The 19154-nt window shown below is 48.7% G+C and overlaps 1 protein-coding gene across 3 annotated transcripts in view; it reads left to right on the top strand.

Moving 5' to 3' along the window:
• The first annotated feature begins 774 nt into the window (after nucleotides 1-774).
• MTMR4 (myotubularin related protein 4) overlaps nucleotides 775-19154 on the top strand; it is a 107493-nt gene continuing 89113 nt past the window's right edge. For 2 of the 3 annotated variants that reach the window (XM_044993755.1, XM_044993757.1), the window contains exons 1-2: nucleotides 775-859; nucleotides 12059-12127. The gene's annotated coding sequence lies outside the window, so the exon portion shown is untranslated. Of the gene's footprint in view, nucleotides 860-1342; nucleotides 1362-12058; nucleotides 12128-19154 lie in introns of those variants that run through there. The other variant, XM_044993756.1, reaches the window with a different exon arrangement.

Genomic DNA, 19154 nt, shown 5'->3' with positions numbered 1-19154 from the left:
TCCCCGGGCACGCTCCCAGCTGCACCCCGCTCCCCGGCCAGCGCTCCCCCTCCCCCCCAGCGCTCCCGCCCCCTCCCACCCCCGGCCAGCGCTCCCCCTCCCCCCCAGCGCTCCCCCTGCTCTCCCCCTCCCCGGCCAGCACTCCCGCCACCTCCCGCCCCCGGCCAGCGCTCCCCCCTGCTCTCCCCCTCCCCGACCAGCGCTCCCCCCGCCCGCGCTCCAGCCTCCTGCCCCCCACGAGCGCTCCGTCCGCAGCCAACAGTCTTGCCCCACAGCGCCCCCTGCCGGGAGAGGCCGGGGCTAGTCATTGGCGCCCACACTCTGCTCCCCGTCGGCTATTGGCCAATCCCCTTCCCCCGCCCTGCCCCCACCGCGCCGGCCGGCACAGCCCCTCCCGCAACCGGCAGAACTACGGGGCGGGGCCAGGGCTCTGAGTGACATGAGGACCCTCCCCCGGATCTCAACTCGCCAGGCCCCGGAACCCCGGAAGTGCCCCTTTCCAGTTCCTGTGACGTGCGGACCCGCCTTTCTGAGCCACCAATAATCGCGGGTGCGCCCCCTTGGGTGCCGGGGAGGAGCCGGTGGTCCTGCCCACTCTGCCCATTGGCTCGCCGGGGACGCGCTGTGATTTGTCACTGGACGTTTCGCTGCGTGGTCCCGCCCCTCGCGCGCCCCCGATAGGCTGGCAGTGCGGGGGTGTGTTCGATCTCCGCGGGCCCAGGCTGGGCGGTGCCGTGGGGCGGGAGGAGATTCCGTTCGCTGATTGGCCCGCGGCGGGGCGGGCGCTGATTGGTTGCAGTGGCAGGGTCTTTGCGTGGAGGTGTACGCGGCAGGGCGGGAGTGGCGGAGACGGACCGAGGTGAGACCCCCGCGCTGGGTGCAGGGCCCCCCCGGCCGGGTCCCGCCGCCGGGGGCCTATCGCGCCTCCGCCCCTTGCGCGCGGGGACTTCCGCCCACAGCCTCTCCGGGGGCGAGCCTGGGCACGTGCCCCGGGGCGCGCTCCGCGTGCAGGCCCGCTGGACGGAGCCGTGCGCGTGCCCCGGGGCGCGTCCCCGACACGGCCCCTCACATTGCCCCGGGCTTCACCCTTCTCCCCGCGGGCCGCCCGCCGGCCCCGCCCCGCCCCGAGCCCAGCCCGCCCTTTGCCCTCCGCCCCTTGCTTGAAGCAAGCCCCTCCCGCCCCGGGCCATCCTGCTCTGCCCCCGCCCCGGGCTCGCTCCCTGGGGGCTGTGCTATGGCTTGGGTCGGTCTCTGGCCTGGTCCGCAGGAGGCGGGCTGGATGCTCAGTGGGGCCTTGGCGGCTGTGAGTCGATGGCTGGGGGCCAGTGTTTTCTCTTTGCTTGTCCAAGGGTCACTCACAGGTGGGGGTTGAATGCATCTGACAAGGGAAGTCTCCTGTCACGTCTCATCAGTTGAGGTTCTGTCTGTCTTGCTGTTTCTCATATTTAAACACTGAAGTGAAAAGTGCTCTGCTCCCCCAGGTTCAGCTTCTTCTCAGTCATGTTGGCTGCATGCTTGGTCTTTCTAGCATTGCATTGGGCAATTTATCTCCCGGTTTCCAATTCCAGTTTAATATACTTGCTCCTTCTGTCTCTGCAAAGAGTCTGTCCACATATCACTGGGGTGCAAGATCTACACAGAATGGCAGATATTTTAAGTCTAACCTGTTTTGGATCTGTTCTTCTAGACTTCTATCTACTGCTTACAGCAGGGGTCGGCAGCCTTTCAGAAGGGCTGTGCTGAGTCTTTGTTTATTCACTCTAAGGTTTCGCGTACCAGTAATACATTTTAACATTTTTAGAAGGTCTCTTTCTATAAGTCTGTAATATATAACTAAACTATTGTTGTATGTAAAGTAAATAAGGTTTGAAAAAATGTTTAAGAAGCTTAATTTTAAATTAAAATGCAGAGCCCCCCGAACCGGTGGCCAGGACCCAGGCAGTGTGAGTGCCACTGACAATCAGCTTGTGTGCCACCTTTGGCACACATGCCATAGGTTGCCTACCCTTGGCTTACAGCATGGTTTCTAGGTGAGATTGTTTGCTCTGTTGGCCAAAAGGTTTATGTTGCTGAGACTTCAGAACGATCTCACATAGCAGTGGATGATGTTTTTATTTGGTTTTAGTTTCTGTTCCTCTCAGACTTTCTGGGAAAGGGAGAGGTTTCTGCTTTGGTTGAAGTGTCATCAAAAGCTGAGTACCGTTTTCTATATGTTGATTGCTGAGCAGCCATAATTGCTGGAGTTCCTCTGATCATGTTGCACTTATTTGCAGAACTGCAGGTGTGAGATTTATTTAGATGGAACATATATGCATGAGCAGCTATGGAAACTTTCAGTTCATTCAAGCTTGCAATGGGTGGGAAAAGTAGAGGAACAGTTATTAACGCAACCTGCTTTTATATATAGCTTGAGCAGAGGGGCCATAACCCTACAACTGTTTCAAGTGGGTGACAAGCAAGGCTGGAGAGGAATTTAGGATGATAGATAGTTTTGCCCTGGTACTCCTAGTTATAAACCTAAGCCAGGGAAAATCTGCCACTGTGTGATACTAGTCTCTCTCAGAAAATGGTGGTACCTCTGTAACACTGACAGATCCCTGTCGTCGGTGGGTGGGATCGAACCTGGGACCTCTGGAGCTAAATGCATGAGCTAAAAGCCATATAGCTCTAAGCTGTATAGCAGACTCATTAATCTCTCTCTAAGTGGTCTTGGTGCCACTAGATTGGAACAGAACACCACACCTAGGAGGTGTGTGGGTTACAACTCCATCACTTGGGCCACTTGAAATAAGAGTGGTCAGTGTATTAAAAAATGATAGGAAATTACCTCAGCCAGAAGGTGACAAAGAATGTTTGTACAGCTCTAGCTTTCATAAAGAGATTTCAACTTAGTCATCCGCTCCCCGGGGCCCATGTCCTGCCTTCCTGTCCCCAGGCTCAGCCAGTAGAAAGTGGAGTGTCTGTGTTTCTCCCAGTGTTTATAACCTAGCTCTTTTAATCGCTTAGGGTATGTCTACACAGCAATGTAAGCACGGCCTAGGTGACAAGCCTAACCACCCTTGCGTCCACATACCAATTGTGTTAATCTAGGGCTTGACTCTAAGGTCCTAGGACCCTGAAGGGTACGAGCCCATGTTAAGCTGGGACCTAGAATCCAAATCTTATTGCTTTCCTCTGCATGTGTCTTAGCCCCCTCTTGTCTCAATCCCAGAAGTCCTTTGAATGTATCCCATTGTTCCTTGGGGCAACTTCCTTAGTCCTCTCTATGCCAAAAATCTGAGGTGCAGTCTATTACACTCTTGCAAATGGAAGCCACACCTCTCTTTGCAAACCGTAGCAGCTCAGATGATCAGCATTAACCCATTGTCTGTTGGACACCAGTCTGCACGCATGCAATCAGAGAGCCTGCAGGGTTTTCAGTGGAGACCAATCAGAAGATGCTTTTTGCAAAAAGAGCAACTTCTTGGTCATAAGAGCACACCCAGATTTTGGAGGTCTGCTACTTGGTTCCTGCTCTGCTCTCTGTGTCTTGCTCCCAGGTGCTTTCCCTCAGCCCCCTCTGGCTAAATGTATAGGGGTGCCCAGGCAGTGTGAGGGTGGTGAGTGGGAACCAGCCCCAAAACTTACCTACAGCCTCCCAGGGATCCAAGTCCTGGGGATGCCCTTCACCTCTCCACAGGCTGTGTGTGTGTTTTTTTTCCTCTGAAACCTATATTTTATGTCAAACTTCAAAACAAACAGACAAAAATAAATAAACAACCAAACAACAACACCATCACTGAATAGCCGATTTTAAAAATTAAGAATTGCAAATTTTCATTTTAATAGTTTGACAGCCCGTTGATGTCCTAATTATCCTCAGACATGTGCACATAGGCATTTTCCTGCCAATCTGACTCAGCCTAAAGGTGGAGAACCCTGTTCTCAGGTTAGATGGTAGTTCAGCATGAAGCTTTCTAAAATTGCAGTCATTCTGCTGAGACCGCCACCAAAGGAGCTATTTATGCAGTTATCTACTCCTGTGCTCCTGAGTCCCGTCAATAGCACCCTCAGAGTTAGGAAGCAGGGTGGGCAGCAGAGTTTTCCCACAGTGTAACACATTCATAGGGTTAGAGTTTCAACATGCAGTGGGGGGGGGGGGGGAGGGTGCTAGCCACTATGGGTTAGGGTTACTTTCACTCGTGTCTGTGCACTGCAGTGTGGATGCCAGAGCCCTAGGTTTGAGTGTGGGTCAGAAAATCCTTAACCTGTGGTCAAAATACAGTGTAGATGCTCAAACCCAGAGTTCCCTGACATGGGTCAGCTGACTTGAGTCCCACTATCCCTAGGCTTACATTGCTGTGTAGATGTACCCTTAGATGGATTCAAAGATGGCTGGAGCAGTTGTCGTTGCTGTTATTGTTTAATCCCATTTCCTCAGAAGAAAGAACATGACAAAGGGTATGTCTACACTACGGGATTATTCCGATTTTACATAAACCGGTTTTGTAAAACATATTGTATAAAGTCGAGTGCACGCGGCCACACTAAGCACATTAATTCGGCGGTGTGCGTCCATGTACCGAGGCGAGCGTCGATTTCCGGAGCGTTGCACTGTGGGTAGCTATCCCGTAGCTATCCCATAGTTCCCGCAGTCTCCCCCGCCCATTGGAATTCTGGGTTGAGATCACAATGCATGATGGAGCAAAAACAGTGTCGCGGGTGATTCTGGGTAAATGTCGTCACTCCATCCTTCCTCCGTGAAAGCAACGGCAGACAATCATTTCGCGCCCTTTTTCTCTGGATTGCCCTGGCAGATGCCATAGCATGGTAACCATGGAGCCTGTTTAGCCTTTTTTCACTGTCACCGTATGTCTACTGGGTGCTGCTGACAGACATGGTACTGCAGTGCTACACAGCAGCATCCCCTTGCCTTTGCAAGTTAGCAAAGACGGTTACCAGTCATACTGTACCGTCTGCTGCTGTCATGGGTGCTCCTGGCCGGCCTTGGTGAGGTCGGTCGGGGACGCCTGGACAACAATAGGAATGACTCTCCAGGTCATTCTCTTCTTTATTTTGTCTAATGGAGAGTCAGTCCTGCCTAGAATATCAGGCAAGCCTACTAAAGAACCAGAGAGGCAAACGGCCGCTCCGGGTCAGAGCCCCAGACATCCCGCAGAAATGATGAGCTGCATGCCATTCTAGGGAGTGCCCCTGCAACAACGCCACCCGTTGCTTCCCTTCTCCCCCACCCCTCCTGGGCTACCATGGTAGTTATCCCCCCATTTGTGTGGTGAAGTAATAAAGAATGCAGGAATAAGAAATAACACTGACTTTTTTGCCTCTGCAAGCGGAGATCAAAGGGAGGAGGGGAGGGCGGTTGGCTTACAGCGAAATAGAGTGAAACCACCATTCTGCACTTGCTCAGCCTATAGCTGAAAATGGGAATCTGTGATAAGCACTAGGATAGAAGCACAGGCAGGACTGAATCTCCATTTGTGTGTGGGCCTTTGGTTGACACTGGTAAAATACAAAATGTCCCGGGATATGTATGTTGGGGGACAGTTCTAAACGGCAGCTTAATTTTTTTATTTGCAGCAAAATGTAGAGGTCTAAGTATCTGATTGTGAGCCCTGGTAGCAAGGGGTAGGCGTAACCGTGCGGTGCTGCTGACTGGGAGAGCAGCCTGAGGCAGAAGCCTCCAGCTGGCATGATACTCCAGGCAGGACTGAATCTCCATTAGACAAAACTTAAAGAAGAGAATGATCTGGAGTCATTCCCATTTTTGCCCAGGTTCCCCCGGCCGACCTCACCGAGGCCAGCCAGGAGCACCCACGGGACGATGACGACGGATACCAATCCTACTGTACCATCTGCCGTCCACAAGGGAAGGGAAGGGCTTCGTTGTGTGGACGGGTGCAGGGTTAAATCGGTTTAACGCTGCTAAATTCGGTGTAAACACGTAGTGTAGACCAGGCCTAAGACACACAAAATGGGGAGAGAAATGAACAGCGCAGACAAAAAATGCAGCTTCTGTCTCTGACTTCCACTTGTACCCTCACTGCTGGAAAAACACAGGCATAGCGCACGGTCTTATCAGGCAGCCCAAGAACTGACAGACTCATAGCAGCATCTGGCTTTTTAGGGCAGTGGTTCTCAAACTTTTGTACTGGTGACTACTTTCACATAGAAAGCCTCTGAGTGCGACTCCCCTAATAAATTAAAAACACTGTTTGTATATATTTAACACCATTATAAATGCTGGGGGCAAAGTGGGGTTTGCTGTGGAGGCTGACAGCTCGTGACCCCCCCATATAATATCCTCACGGCCCCCTGTGGGGTCCTGACCCCCAGTTTGAGAACCCCTGTTTTAGGGCCTTGCTTTTAGCTGCCTGTTTCTGGTCACAGGTTTACAGCAGGCTTGGCTGGTGAAGCCAGACTCTTATTAGACAGAAGGGAAAAGGAGAGAGTAGGAAAGAGGAGAAATCAGGTGGGGAAGGTAAAGAAGACACCAGGGCAAGGGAGGGTTTTGTGACAAAGTTTCACATTCCAGGTGGTTGGGATTCAGCTGGAGTTGGTAGAAGTGACGATATCATCTGGATCCTTCTCTCTGGCCCAGTTTGGTCAGGACATCTCTCAGGATCAGGATGACAAAGGCCTGGGGTGGCCTCAGGAGATGCTGAAGGTGGCAGCCATAATGGTAACGCTTGCTACAATAGCCAGTTTTTCTCCCGAAGTTCCCTTCTTTAAGGACCCCAAAAGGGAACGATGGGTGGAATAGCTTCTCTTGGTTACCCAGCATGATCTTAACGCAGTCCTTGAATTATATCAGAAAGTCTTTTTGTTTGGACCAGTTCAATGTGTCTCCCTTTTGCAACTTTTCCTATCAACCATTGTTATTGTAAGTTATAGTGACACTTCATGACTTTCACTCCTTTTTACAATTGAGCTCACAATCAGGGTTAATTTGTAGTCCCAGTTGTCACAACAGTTAAAGTCATGCACTTCCAACCCACACAGTGACATTGGTTGAATAATGCTATCCATTTCAGGAGCATTATTTGTGATGGATACTGCAACCACATGCAGTATCTCTGGGGACTATATTATATGAATGGTTTATGTAGCACTGTGGGCCAGAGCTGTTGGGTGTTTTGAGTTGCTGTGGCTTCCTGATTTACTACATTATGATGTATTTGCTTGGTTTATATGGAGGCATGTGAAGTCCTAAGTGGTAAGGGTGCTTTTTTGTCATTCTGATTTGAAATCTGCTTACTTACTAGTCTTCTCATTGTTCACATAGCTTTCAGGGCATTCCTGGGAGAGAGTAAGGAGGCTAGTGTAAAGATGGGGAGCTATCTGAGAACTAACTTGTACAGGCACTAGTCTGACACATCTAATTAAAAGGGTTTGTAAATGAGTGTTCGTTTGCAGCAATGGGCACTGTAACTTTCACTGATAAAAGTGAACCTGTATGTAATGTTCTGAGGAGGGCAGGATGGGTAAGTAAGTTTCCAGAGCGGTGTCACCCCACTGCTGGAGTTATTTAGCCACATCTTCCAAATCTCATGTTTTGCTGCAGCTTCATACCCTAGCTGGGAGGAGGTCTTTTTGTCAGTATGTGTAGCGAAGCCCTCCAGCAAACCGAAGTCTCTGGCCCATCTCGGAGGCAGGAATTTGAGCAATATGTTAGGAGCAGCAGCTCCACCCAGTACCTTAGAGGAGTCTATCAGGATGGTGTTCAGACCTCAGAGGTCAAAGGGACACCAACTTACATTGTTGCCTCTGGCCTGGTCTACACTAAGAAGGGGGTTCGAATTAGGGTACGCAAATTCAGCTACGTGAATAGCGTAGCTGAATTCGAAGTACCCTAATTCGAACAACTCACCCGTCCACACGCGGCGGGGTCGAACTCCGCGGCTCCCCCGTTGACTCCGCCAACTCCTTCTGCCGAGGTGGAGTACCGGAGTCGACCGCGGCGCTTCCGGAGTTCGAACTATCGCGTCTAGATCAGACGCGATAGTTCGAACTCCAAAAAGTCGAACTCTCCGCGTCGAACCGGCAGGTAAGTGTAGACGTACCGTCTGTCCCCCAAAACACTCTGCCTGTTTTGTTCCCCCCCCCAGGTGGATTTTGTAGAACTGATAAGTGTTTGTGTGGTGACCCGGCTTGGCTAGGCTATGGTAACTGTGAGGAGAGGCAAACCACAACAAAAGGGATCATTTGAAATGTTTATAACTTTCTAAGGGAAAACCCCAAACTTGTACCAGGAGCATAGATAATATAGAACATTACCAAAGACTTACTACTTACGATAATAAACTATAGGTTACCAACTTGTTAACCTTTTGTGTGCTTGGACTTGCTGTACAGTTAGTACCAAACGCGTTGTTGTTACCAAGAACAAAAGAGATTACCATAGACTGTCGCTTCAGAGAAGAAACTCTTCCTCTCCTTCACTCTAAGTCCAGCTCCACTCTTGCTGTTCTATTCTTTGCCTCTCTTTGGCTTGAAGTGCTCCTTGGATTCGATGTTCCTGTGGCTGTACCTCTTCTACCAAGTTTATCCACAAGTGAGGTTTCTTTGCTTTGTGGGCCCTCACTTGTCCATTAGGCACCTTTGAACCGTGTTCCTTCAACAGATGTTTAAACAGTCATTCTCTCTGCTCACTCACTTTCGGTCCTTTCTGGGTGGGCTTTTCATTTACTGTTTTCAGGATCTGTTTTAATCTAACACAGCTTTTTGATCAATTCCCCTTTTCGCCAATGATATTTTCTTTCAGTTTTTCCCCCTGATGCTCTGTCTCTGGTAAGTCTGTAGATCAGGGGTAGGCAACCTATGGCATGCCAGCTGATTTTCAGTTGCACTCACACTGCCCGGGTCCTGGCCACCAGTCTGGGGGGCTCTGCATTTTAATTTAATTTTAAATGAAGCTTCTTAAACATTTTAAAAACCTTATTTACTTTACATACAACAATAGTTTGTTATATATTATAGACTTATAGAAAGAGACCTTCTAAAAATGTTAAAATGTATTAGTGGCACGCAAAACCTTAAATTAGAGTGAATAAATGAAGACTTAGCACACCCTTCTGAAAGGATGCCAACCCTTGCTGTAGATTTTATTTCCCTCTACTTCCCTTCTCCAATAGTACCTGTTTCTCCTGACCTGAAACCATTCCTATTTTCTTTCTTTCCTCTTTCTCACTTCCCAGTCTCCTACTTTTATTGTCCTGTTCTTCTCTTATCACCTCACCTCCTACCCAGGGTCGTCCCGTTCATCCGCTAGCTCAGCATTGAGATTCTTCTCCTTTTCTAACAGCTTTTTTTCCCAACTGCCCCTTTGGGTGGATCCTGAGCCCGCTCCCCAGCTCAGTCTGCCCTCTCATTGGCATTCTGTGCTGCTGCATCACCGCTGTAGCAGGTGGTAGTGCCAGGGGGAAGGTTACTACATGTGCGGCTCTTCAGAGAATGGCTCCTTATCCCTGGCTTTTGTGGAGGGTGGATTGGTATGGCTGTGTTCAGGGATGCCAAACAAAATGCTTTGTGATTCACTGGGCTCGCATCCAGAACCATTATGTGTGTATCCCATGCACTGTGTGATCATGTAGGTTATAACTCTGTCTCCATGATTATGAGCACAATGAGTGTTCTCTTGGGACAGCTTCTTCCTGAGAGTGCCTCTGGTCTCTCCCCCCTTAAGGCAAAACCATCCTGACCTCAACTTTATATTCCAATGCCCTACATGGGAGTGACCTGGTCTGAGTAGAATTATAGAACTGGAAGGGACCTCGAGAGGTCACCTAGACCAGTCCCCTGCACTTAAGGCAGGACTAAGTATTATCTAGACCATCCCTGACAGGTGTTTGTCCAACCTGCTTTTAAAAATCCCCAATGATGGAGATTTCACAACCTCCCTAGGCAATTTGTTCCAGTACTTAACCACCCTCCTAGTGAAATAGTGTTTCCTAATATCCAACCTAGACGACCTCCACTGCAACTGAAGACCATTGCTCCTTGTTCTGTCATCTGCCACCGCTGAGAACAGCCGAGCTCCATCCTCTTTGGAACCCCCCTTCAAGTAGTTGAATGCTGCTATCAAATCCCCCCTCACTCTTCTCTTCTCCAGACTAAACAAACCCAGTTTTTTCAATCTTCCCTCATAGGTCATGTTTTCTAGACCTTTAATCATTTTTGTTTAGACTCTAGGACTGGAAGGAACCTCGAGAGGTCATCGAGTCCAGTCCCCTGTCCTAATGGCAGGACCAAATACTGTCTAGACCATCCCAGATAGACATTTATCTAATCTACTCTTAAATATCTCCAGAGATGGAGATTCCACAACCTCCCTAGGCAATTTATTCCAGTGTTTAACCACCTTGACAGTTAAGAACTTTTTCCTAATGTCCAACTTAAACCTCCCTTGCTACAGTTTAAGCCCATTGCTTCTTGTTCTATCCTTGGAGGCGAAGATGAACAAGTTTTCTCCCTCCTCCTTACGACACCCTTTTAGATACCTGAAAACTGCTATCATGTCCCCTCTCAGTCTTCTCTTTTCCAAACTAAACAAACCCAATTCTTTCAGCCTCCTTCCTAGGTCATGTTCTCAAGACCTTTAATCATTCTTGTTGCTCTTCTCTGAACCCTCTCCAATTTTTCCACATCTTTCTTGAAATGTGGTGCCCAGAACTGGACACAATATTCCAGTTGAGGCCTGACCAGAGCAGAGCAGAGTGGAAGAATGACTTCTCATGACTTGCTCACAACAAACCTGTTAATGCATCCCAGAATCACGTTTGCTTTTTTTCCAACAGCATCACACTGTTGACTCACGTTTAGCTTGTGGTCCACTATAACCCCTAGATCCCTTTCTGCCATACTCCTTCCTAGACAGTCTCTTCCCATTCTGTATGTGTGAAACTGATTGTTCCTTCCTAAGTGGAGCACTTTGCATTTGTCCTTATTAAACTTCATCCTATTTACTTCAGACCATTTCTCCAGTTTGCCCAGATCATTTTGAATTATGACCCTATCCTCCAAAGCAATTGCAATCCCTCCCAGTTTGGTATCATCTGCAAACTTAATAAGCGTACTTTCTATGCCAATATTTAAGTCGTTGGTGAAGATATTGAACAGAGCCGGTCCCAAAACAGACCCCTGCGGAACCCCACTTGTTATACCTATCCAGCAGGATTGGGAACCATTAATAACTACTCTCTGAGTACGGTTATCCAGCCAGTTATGCACCCATTCTTCTCTGGACCCTCTCCAATTTGTCCACATCTTTCGTGAAATGTGGCACCCAGAACTGGACACAATACTCCAGTTGAGGCCTAATCAGCGCGTAGTAGAGCGGAAAAATTACTTCTAGTGCCTTGCTTACAATACTCCTGCTAATACATCCCAGAATGATGTTTGCTTTTTTTGCAACAGCGTTACACTGTTATCTCATATTTAGCTTGTGATCCACTATGACCCCCAGATCCCTTTCCGCAGTGCTCCTTCCTAGGCAGTCATTTCCCATTTTGTATGTGTGCAACTGATTGTTCCTTCCTATGTGGAGCACTTTGCATTTGTCCTTATTGAATTTCATCTTGTTTACTTCAGACCATTTCTCCAGTTTGCCCAGATCATTTTGAATTTTAAGCCTATCCTTCAAAGCACTTGCAAGTACTGGGCTGAAGATACAGAAAAAAGATGCCAGAGCTCAGAGGCGCCATTTCTCAGGGGAGTGTAGAGTTTGTCTTCATTAGAAATTCATGGACATTTCCTTGCATGAAAATAAAGAATTGAAAGTTAACACACAATTACTTTTAACTAGAAAAAATTACAGTGCCAAGTGGAAATGAAATCTTTATTCTATCTAGTCATATCTGATGCTCACCTTGGTAGTGCCTCTCAGGTAATTAAAAAGTAACAAATAATTACAAAAAAGTCTTCAAAAATCTTCTCTCCCTTCCCTGCTTGTAGTTATTGAGGGAAGAAGCTAAGTCAAAGGGATGGGTATTGCATTTGTTGAAAATGCTTCTCTAGATTTCAATGCATAGTTTTTCACTGAGATTTTTACTTCTGTTTGCAGGAAAATGTCAGCCTTCATAGAATAAGCTTAGAGACATCTACAACGACAGAAGAATCGAAGTCTCAAAAGGTAGTGCTTAATATTTGTTTTATGTATTATTACTTTTCCACTAGTACATGAACCTAATAAATAAAGATGCCCATAACCCCTTCAAAAAGAAGTCCACCCTATTACCAAACAAGAAACAAATCTACACACATTTTTCATTTGTTCCCCTCTGATATCACCTATTCCTTTACAGTTCTTTCTCAGGGCTGCTCTTGAAACAGCACTGCTATGCACTGCTTCATATTCGGAGCTAGGAGCAAGTGCACAATCTAGCCCAGGGGTCGGCAACCTTTCAGAAGTGCTGTGCCGAGTCTTCATTTATTCACTCTCATTTAAGGTTTCGCGTGCCGGTCATACATTTAAACATTTTTATAAGGTCTCTTTCTGTAAGTCTATATTATATAACTAAACTATTGTATGTAAAGTAAACAAGGTTTTCAAAATATTTAAGAAGCGTCATTTAAAATTAAATTAAAATGTTGATCTTATGCCGCCAGCCTGCTCAGCTCGCTGTCAGCCTGGGGTTCTGTTCACCTAGGCCAGCAGCGGGCTGAGCAGGGCCTGCGGCCAGGACCCCAGACCTGGGTGGGGCGGTTTCAGGGGTCAGGGATGAGGGCTGAGGTGGCGGGGGGTGTTCAGGGATGAGGACCGGGGTGTGTGGGGGTGTAGGGCAGAAGGCTGGGTGTGTGTTGGGGTCGGTGGGGTTCAGGGCAGAAAGCTGAGAGTGTGTGGGGGGTCAGGGCAGAGGGCTGGGTGTGGGGGGGTTCAAGGGTCAGGGCAGAGGGCTGAGGGTATGGGGGCTGCAGGGCAGAAAGCTGAGTGTGTGGGGGGGGTCAGGGCAGAAGGCTGAGTGTGAGGGGGTTCAAGGGTCAGGGCAGAGGGCTGGGGGTATGGGGGCTGCAGGGCAGAAAGCTGAGTGTGTGTGGGGGGTCAGGGCAGAAGGCTGGGTGTGGGGGGGTTCAAGGGTCAGGGCAGAGGGCTGGGGGTATGGGGGCTGCAGGGCAGAAAGCTGAGTGTGTGGGGGGGGTCAGGGCAGAGCGCTGGGTGTGAGGGGGTTCAGGGATCAGGGCAGAGGGCTGGGGGGTATGGGGGCTGCAGGGCAGAATGCTGAGTGTGTGGGGGGTCAGGGCAGAGGGCTGGGGGGCGTGGGGGGTGTAGGACAGAAGACTGTGTGTGGGGGGGGTCAGGGCAGAGGGCTGGGGTGCTCCATGAGCGGCTCAGGGCAGGGGGCTGGAAGGGATATGCCCTGTTCCACCCCCTTCCCCAAGGCCCTGTCCCTACCTCTCTCTGTCCCCTCTAGGGAACTGCTGCACGCTGCTGCTCTTCCCCCCTCCCCATCGCTAGGGCCATCAGCTGATCGGCGCAGAGAAGGAGGGGGGGGGGCAGGAAAGCACCACTCTGGGGGAAGAAGCGGGGGAGGGGGAAGCTTGGTTGCCACAGGACCAAGCTTCTGCCTCCTGCCCCCACAGGGGAGAGCGGTGGGCGGTGGGGCTGGGGGCCAGGAATGCGGCAGGCAGCTGCGTGCCGCTCAAAATCGGCTCGTGTGCCATGTTTGGCACGCGTGCCGCAGGTTGCCAACCCCTGATCTAGCCTTTGGTATGTTGACAGACTTTCCTATTTCCTATGCTTTCCAACTTATCGTCCCCAGCAACTAAACTCATACTCAGTTTTCCCCCATATGCGGGAGAGCTATCGTGAGTGTCCATTGGTGGCTGAAGTACATTATCTTTTGCAAGATTGCATTTGGCTTCTACTGAGTTAATAAAGAACATATATCTAGAGAAACATCCCCTTTCCTCCCCTCCCAAGTCCTCTGCAGGAGACTCTAACGGGATAGGATTTCTGTTAGGAGGATCAGATGATTGGCTTATAAATAGTAATGCATTTTGATGCCTGTCTGGGGCTACTTAGATTGCTTGTTACTTGTTATAGCCTTTCTAGTACTACTTCTTGGCCTCAGCTGGGCGGTGTAATACTAATGTTTGATACCAAAAACAAGGAGTGAAATGTGTACTTTCCATCTGAACGGTTTGGTTTCGGAGAGTTACATTTCCTATATGGAAGGTCACTGACCTGATGCCGGTGATTTTTACCTCACAGCATGAGCTTCAGGCCCAAGACACTGACCTGCCTTATACCAGGTTTTACAAGAACGTGGTGTTAGTATCAGGGCCGGCTCTGGCTTTTTTGCCGTCCCAAGCCAAAAAAAAACCCCCAAAAAACCCCAACAACCTGCGGGGCGGCCGGAGCCAGGGTGCAAACTTTTGGCTAGTGGGACTCCCTGCGCTGCAGACATGCCCCAGGCAGTGGAGTGTGCACCCCGGCTAGCAGGTGGGACGGGGGAGGGAGCGTGGGGAGACAGAGAAGGGAAGCGGCCAGGGCTTCCTCCAGCCAGGGCGCTCACCACTCAGCCCCTCCTGCCACGCTGCCTGCCAGGAGGGCTCTGCGCCGCTCCGGTCGGCGGGGAGGGAAGGACGCGGGCTGCTGGGCTTGTTGCAGACCAGGCACTGGCTGGGGCAGACGGAGCGTGCAGCCGGCTTCCAGCAGGGTGCTCCCCTCCTCCGCGCCACCGCCCCCTACAGGGCGGCCAGAGTGGCAAACAAAGTAAAAAAAAAAAAAAAAAAAAAAAGGGGGGGAAAAAAAAAGGCGGCTGTGCCGCCCTAGGATTGGCCAGAATGCCGCCCCTTTGAATCTGCCGCCCCAAGCACGAGCTTGCTTGGCTGGTGCCTGGAGCTGGCCCTGGTTAGTGTGGGTTCATGTGAGGAATTCGCAGAGTTAAGTGCCCAGTTAAGAAGCATTTAAGGAACAATGCATCTTGGAATGCTCCAATCCACGTAAGAAATCTTCCTAGAGACACTGAAGATACCATGTGGGCAATGGCTTCTGCCTGTAAAAACTGAGAGTCATGCATGGACATGTGACTTGCCCAGGTGACTCCAGAACTCCATCTTGGAGCTGGACTTTGCATAGGAGAGAGGAGGGGGTCTCCACCCACAAGAGAGAGTCTATTTAAGCCCATGGGAGACCCCTCCATAGGGTCTTCAGCTGACTAAAGAGAGAGCCTCTCCACCCCAAGGATATCTAAAAGAAACTAGAACAAAGAACAGTAACCACAGGGGGTGTGAGTGATTGCTGGACCCAGACTAGAAGACTAGTCTGTAAAAGGAAACTTACTGGTGAGGTTTTTATCTGTACTCAGTCGTATTACTGTATTAGACTCAATTTACATGTTTTATTTTACTTGGTAATTCACTTTGTTCTGTCTGTTAGTACTTGGAATTACTTAAATCCTATGTTCTGTATTTAATAAAATCACTTTTTACTTATTAATACATATGCTGGGTTAATTAATACCTGGGGGGGGGGGAGTGTTATAGAGGGCGAACAATTTGAGTTTACCCTGTGTAAGCTTTATACAGGGTAAAATGGATTTATTTGGGTTTAGACCCCACTGGGAGTTGGGCATCTGAGTGTTAAAAATAAGAACACTTCTGTAAGCAGCTTTCAGGGTAAGACTGCAGCTATGGGGCAAGTAATTCAGACCCTGGGTCTGTGTTGGAGCAGACGGGTGTGTCTGGCTCAGCAAGACAGGGTGCTGAAGTCCCAAGCTGGCAGGGAAGCAGGGGCAGAAGTAGTCTTGGCACATCAGGTGGCAGCCCCAAGGGGGTTTCTGTGATCCAACCCATCACACCTTATTTATGAGGGGTAGTCTGGGAAAGGTTCATGATGCTAGGATCTTTATAAAGCCTGGACTGTTTTTTTACAATCACAAATGGAACTTTTGCACCAATGGTATTGATGGACATTGTTGGTATCACCACCCACCAGTCATTCGGCTTACCCTCTGCTGCCGTGGCTTATGAAGCCTTTTACTGGACACTTGGAGGGAGAAAGGAACTGTTTAACCATTTCCTGAGTAGATGTGGAATGAATGTGGAATGTGCATTTGGAAGATTGAAAGGTAGATGGAGGATCCTGGGACTGAGGCTGATGAGGAGCGTCTTTCTCTTAGGATAGAAGCTTGCTGTGTCAGGCTGGGTTGATTTGAAATCAGTAAGTCACCAATTTTAATCAATTTTTTCATTTGGACTTCAGTTATTTTCTAAAGAGAAGTACGTTCTCATTGGTTGATGATGTAACCATTAAAACATATTGATTTACAACTAAATAAGACTTTTATGCTCGTTTTGGTACATCTTTTGGTGTCTAGGGGGGTACACTATAACAATTTACATTTAAGCAATTATGTAGCTTAATATTTTCAGATCCTTATTAATCGTACATTTTTAGTATGTTAAAAAGTGGTGAATGATATTGCTTATTTACTAGATAATTAACTTTTTGCTCTTGACTTGTGTCGAGCTGCATTAAGATGGTAACTAGCATTTAATTAAACACACAACAGCATGTAAAAGTATTTTTATTAAAACACCCGTAAATGTAAACTTCTCTTATCAAAATGTTTCACATTTATAGCTACATGATTTCTTAAACAAAGGATTAATTTTTTATTTAAATTAGACTGTTTTTTTAAAATAGCTTATCTTTAGAAAGAAAAATGTATTATAACTTAAAGAGCAAAATAAAAAAAATCCAAATTAAATAATAATTAAATAAAAATCGGTCCCCGTCCCCCCCACAGTTGACTTTTATTCACCCTGTGCTGTGTTTTGCACAACCTATTTGAGAGCAAGGGGTAGGACCTTCCTAATGGATTGGGACAGTTGGAGACCATTGCAAAATGATGCAGCTGCTCAGGGGCACAGAGTGGGGGATGCATTTTGCTCAGACCGCAAATCTGGGTGTCACTTGTAAGAGTGAGTGTGTTTTTTGCCATTTGTCAGCATGGCTGGTGGGGCTACCTAAAGAGGGTGCAGCAATTGCAAGCTCATAATTGCATGTGCACCTCTGCAAGCTGCCATTGCTTTGGAAGATATTACCCTGAGGTGTGTCTAGGGTGACCAGACAGCAAGTGTGAAAGATGGGGGTGGGGGGTAATAGGAGCCTACATAAGAAAAAGACCCCCAAATCGGGACTGTCCTTATAAAATCGGGGCATCTGGTCACCCTAGGTGTGTCCCTTCTGTTCAAAAAGGCATTGGGCCAATGGGGAAGTTGTGCCCTACTGCTCTTTGGCAGGATGGTTCTCCCAGAGCTGGCGCAGGAGTGTAAGGGAACCACTATGCTCACCACTGCCCATCTCTCTGCTGAATTAGAGCACTGTTTGTGCGGTAAGTTCTCCTTTTTAAAACTCGCAGATCAGCAGAAATTGCACTGCCGAATTAACAGAATTCTGCAGTAACGCAGAGGGATGAATTCCTTTCAGTGCTTTAAAATAGTTTTCTTTTGGGAAATGCCTGTAGCATGATTTGAGTGGTTTAACACACAACTCATGGTTGTGCCAAGCTGAGGGCAGTAGTGAAACTGGGAGCCAGAAACATAATTTTTATATTTTTCTGTATTTTAAGCTGCAATAAAAGTGCCTTTCTTCAGCTTAGTCCATGCAGTGCTGCCATTTTGCGTGGGCATGGTGGGGTCAGTTGGGTGGGTGAAGACTAGCAAGTGCCTCAGTAAGGGAGAGTTGGGCAGTATACAGCAAGCATAAGAGGTGTTTTTATGTTTGCATATTTATAGAAATAAAGGAATAGAATTTGCAGGGTCTGACGTGGCTGTCAGTTTGGGTAGTGGGGGTATTAAAAGCCCAGGGGGCAGAGAGAAAGTAGACCTATATGGTAGTGCCCTCATGGTGCCCAGAACTAAGTTGCTTACCCCTTGCCCCATTCAGTTCTCATGTAACATGTCATTTCATATTTACTGGACTTGGTCCCTGCCACAGTTTGGGTCTCTGCATGTGGTGTGGGTTGATTCTCTGGCTGTGATTGGAGGGTTCTGGATCTCTTCGATTGTTTCTGCCCCAGGGATCACAGAGTTGACAAGATCCTAGTTTGGAGGGTCAATCAGGGAGCCACAACATGCTATGGTAGCTGACGATCACACCATTCAAACACACAGTCCAGCTCCTCGTCGTACTAGCAGGATGTTCTGGCTCTCCCAGATTTCCTATAGTAGTTACCAGGTCTGTACTCCAGTCAGAGTGCCTTTGCCTTACCATCGTACTGGAGGCTGTCTTGGACATGCCACCTAGCCTGCATTTGTCATGATAAGCTGCTTGTACCCCTGAGCTAAGTGACTGCCACTCGGATGTGCCTGACCACGCTTCTCTTCCCAGAGGGCAGTGAAGTCCTGGATCTCAGTATGGTGCCAGGGTGAAGAACAAGGCTGCTGCTCGGTAGTCAAGAGGATGACAGAAGTGTGTGAACTCCACAAAAGCTGGACTCTCAAGTCAGAACCAGTCTGTCTGCCAGCATTTCAGTGGGATGGGGAGGTCACGTTTGGTCAGGATAGCTCCAGAGCAGTACAGGGCACAGACGCAAACAGGATAACTCCAGTAGCCAGCCAAGCAGCAAGGCATAGCAGTAAGAGGACTTGGCAAATGTGCCTCAGTGGGTTCAGGATGGGGATGCATCCACATCTACTCTGCTGCGGGTAAACTCATCTCACAGCTCAGTGAACCTACTTCCAAAGTGGGGTTAAAACACCAGATGGTTCCCAACAAAAACACTGTGTGGAGGCCAGGCACTGTAATGCAAAATAACTCAGGTGGACTTGCAACATGTTGAGTGTAGACAAGCTCTAAAATAGCTCGTTGTGCCCATGGGAAGGGAAAGTCCCTTGGCCCTGAAAGCAGAAGTGTCTGGTAAGCTGTGAAGTCCCTGTTTTCTGGGGGTTTTGCACCTTGTTATGCACCATCGCTGCAATGGGTGTTATTGAAGAGTCTAGCCAGAGAGAAACTTTCCCTCAGGCCATTGGAGGTGCTTTTCTTCTGGATAGGATCCCTCTGACAAGGGAAGTGATAATGCAGCATTTCTGACCGCTTTGCTCTGATAGGAGACGCGTAGGAGTTGGAGGCTGAAATTCTGGATTGGGTCTAGTGGAAAGCCCCAGTGTTTCCCTGTGTCCTGGCAGTGCCCAAACTGCACGTCCCAACA

Source organism: Mauremys mutica, chromosome 19 (genome assembly GCF_020497125.1).
Source record: "Mauremys mutica isolate MM-2020 ecotype Southern chromosome 19, ASM2049712v1, whole genome shotgun sequence".
Classification (NCBI taxonomy): domain Eukaryota; kingdom Metazoa; phylum Chordata; order Testudines; family Geoemydidae; genus Mauremys; species Mauremys mutica.
Note: the sequence above shows the minus strand (reverse complement) of the source record. Positions and strands in the feature narration are given on the sequence as shown.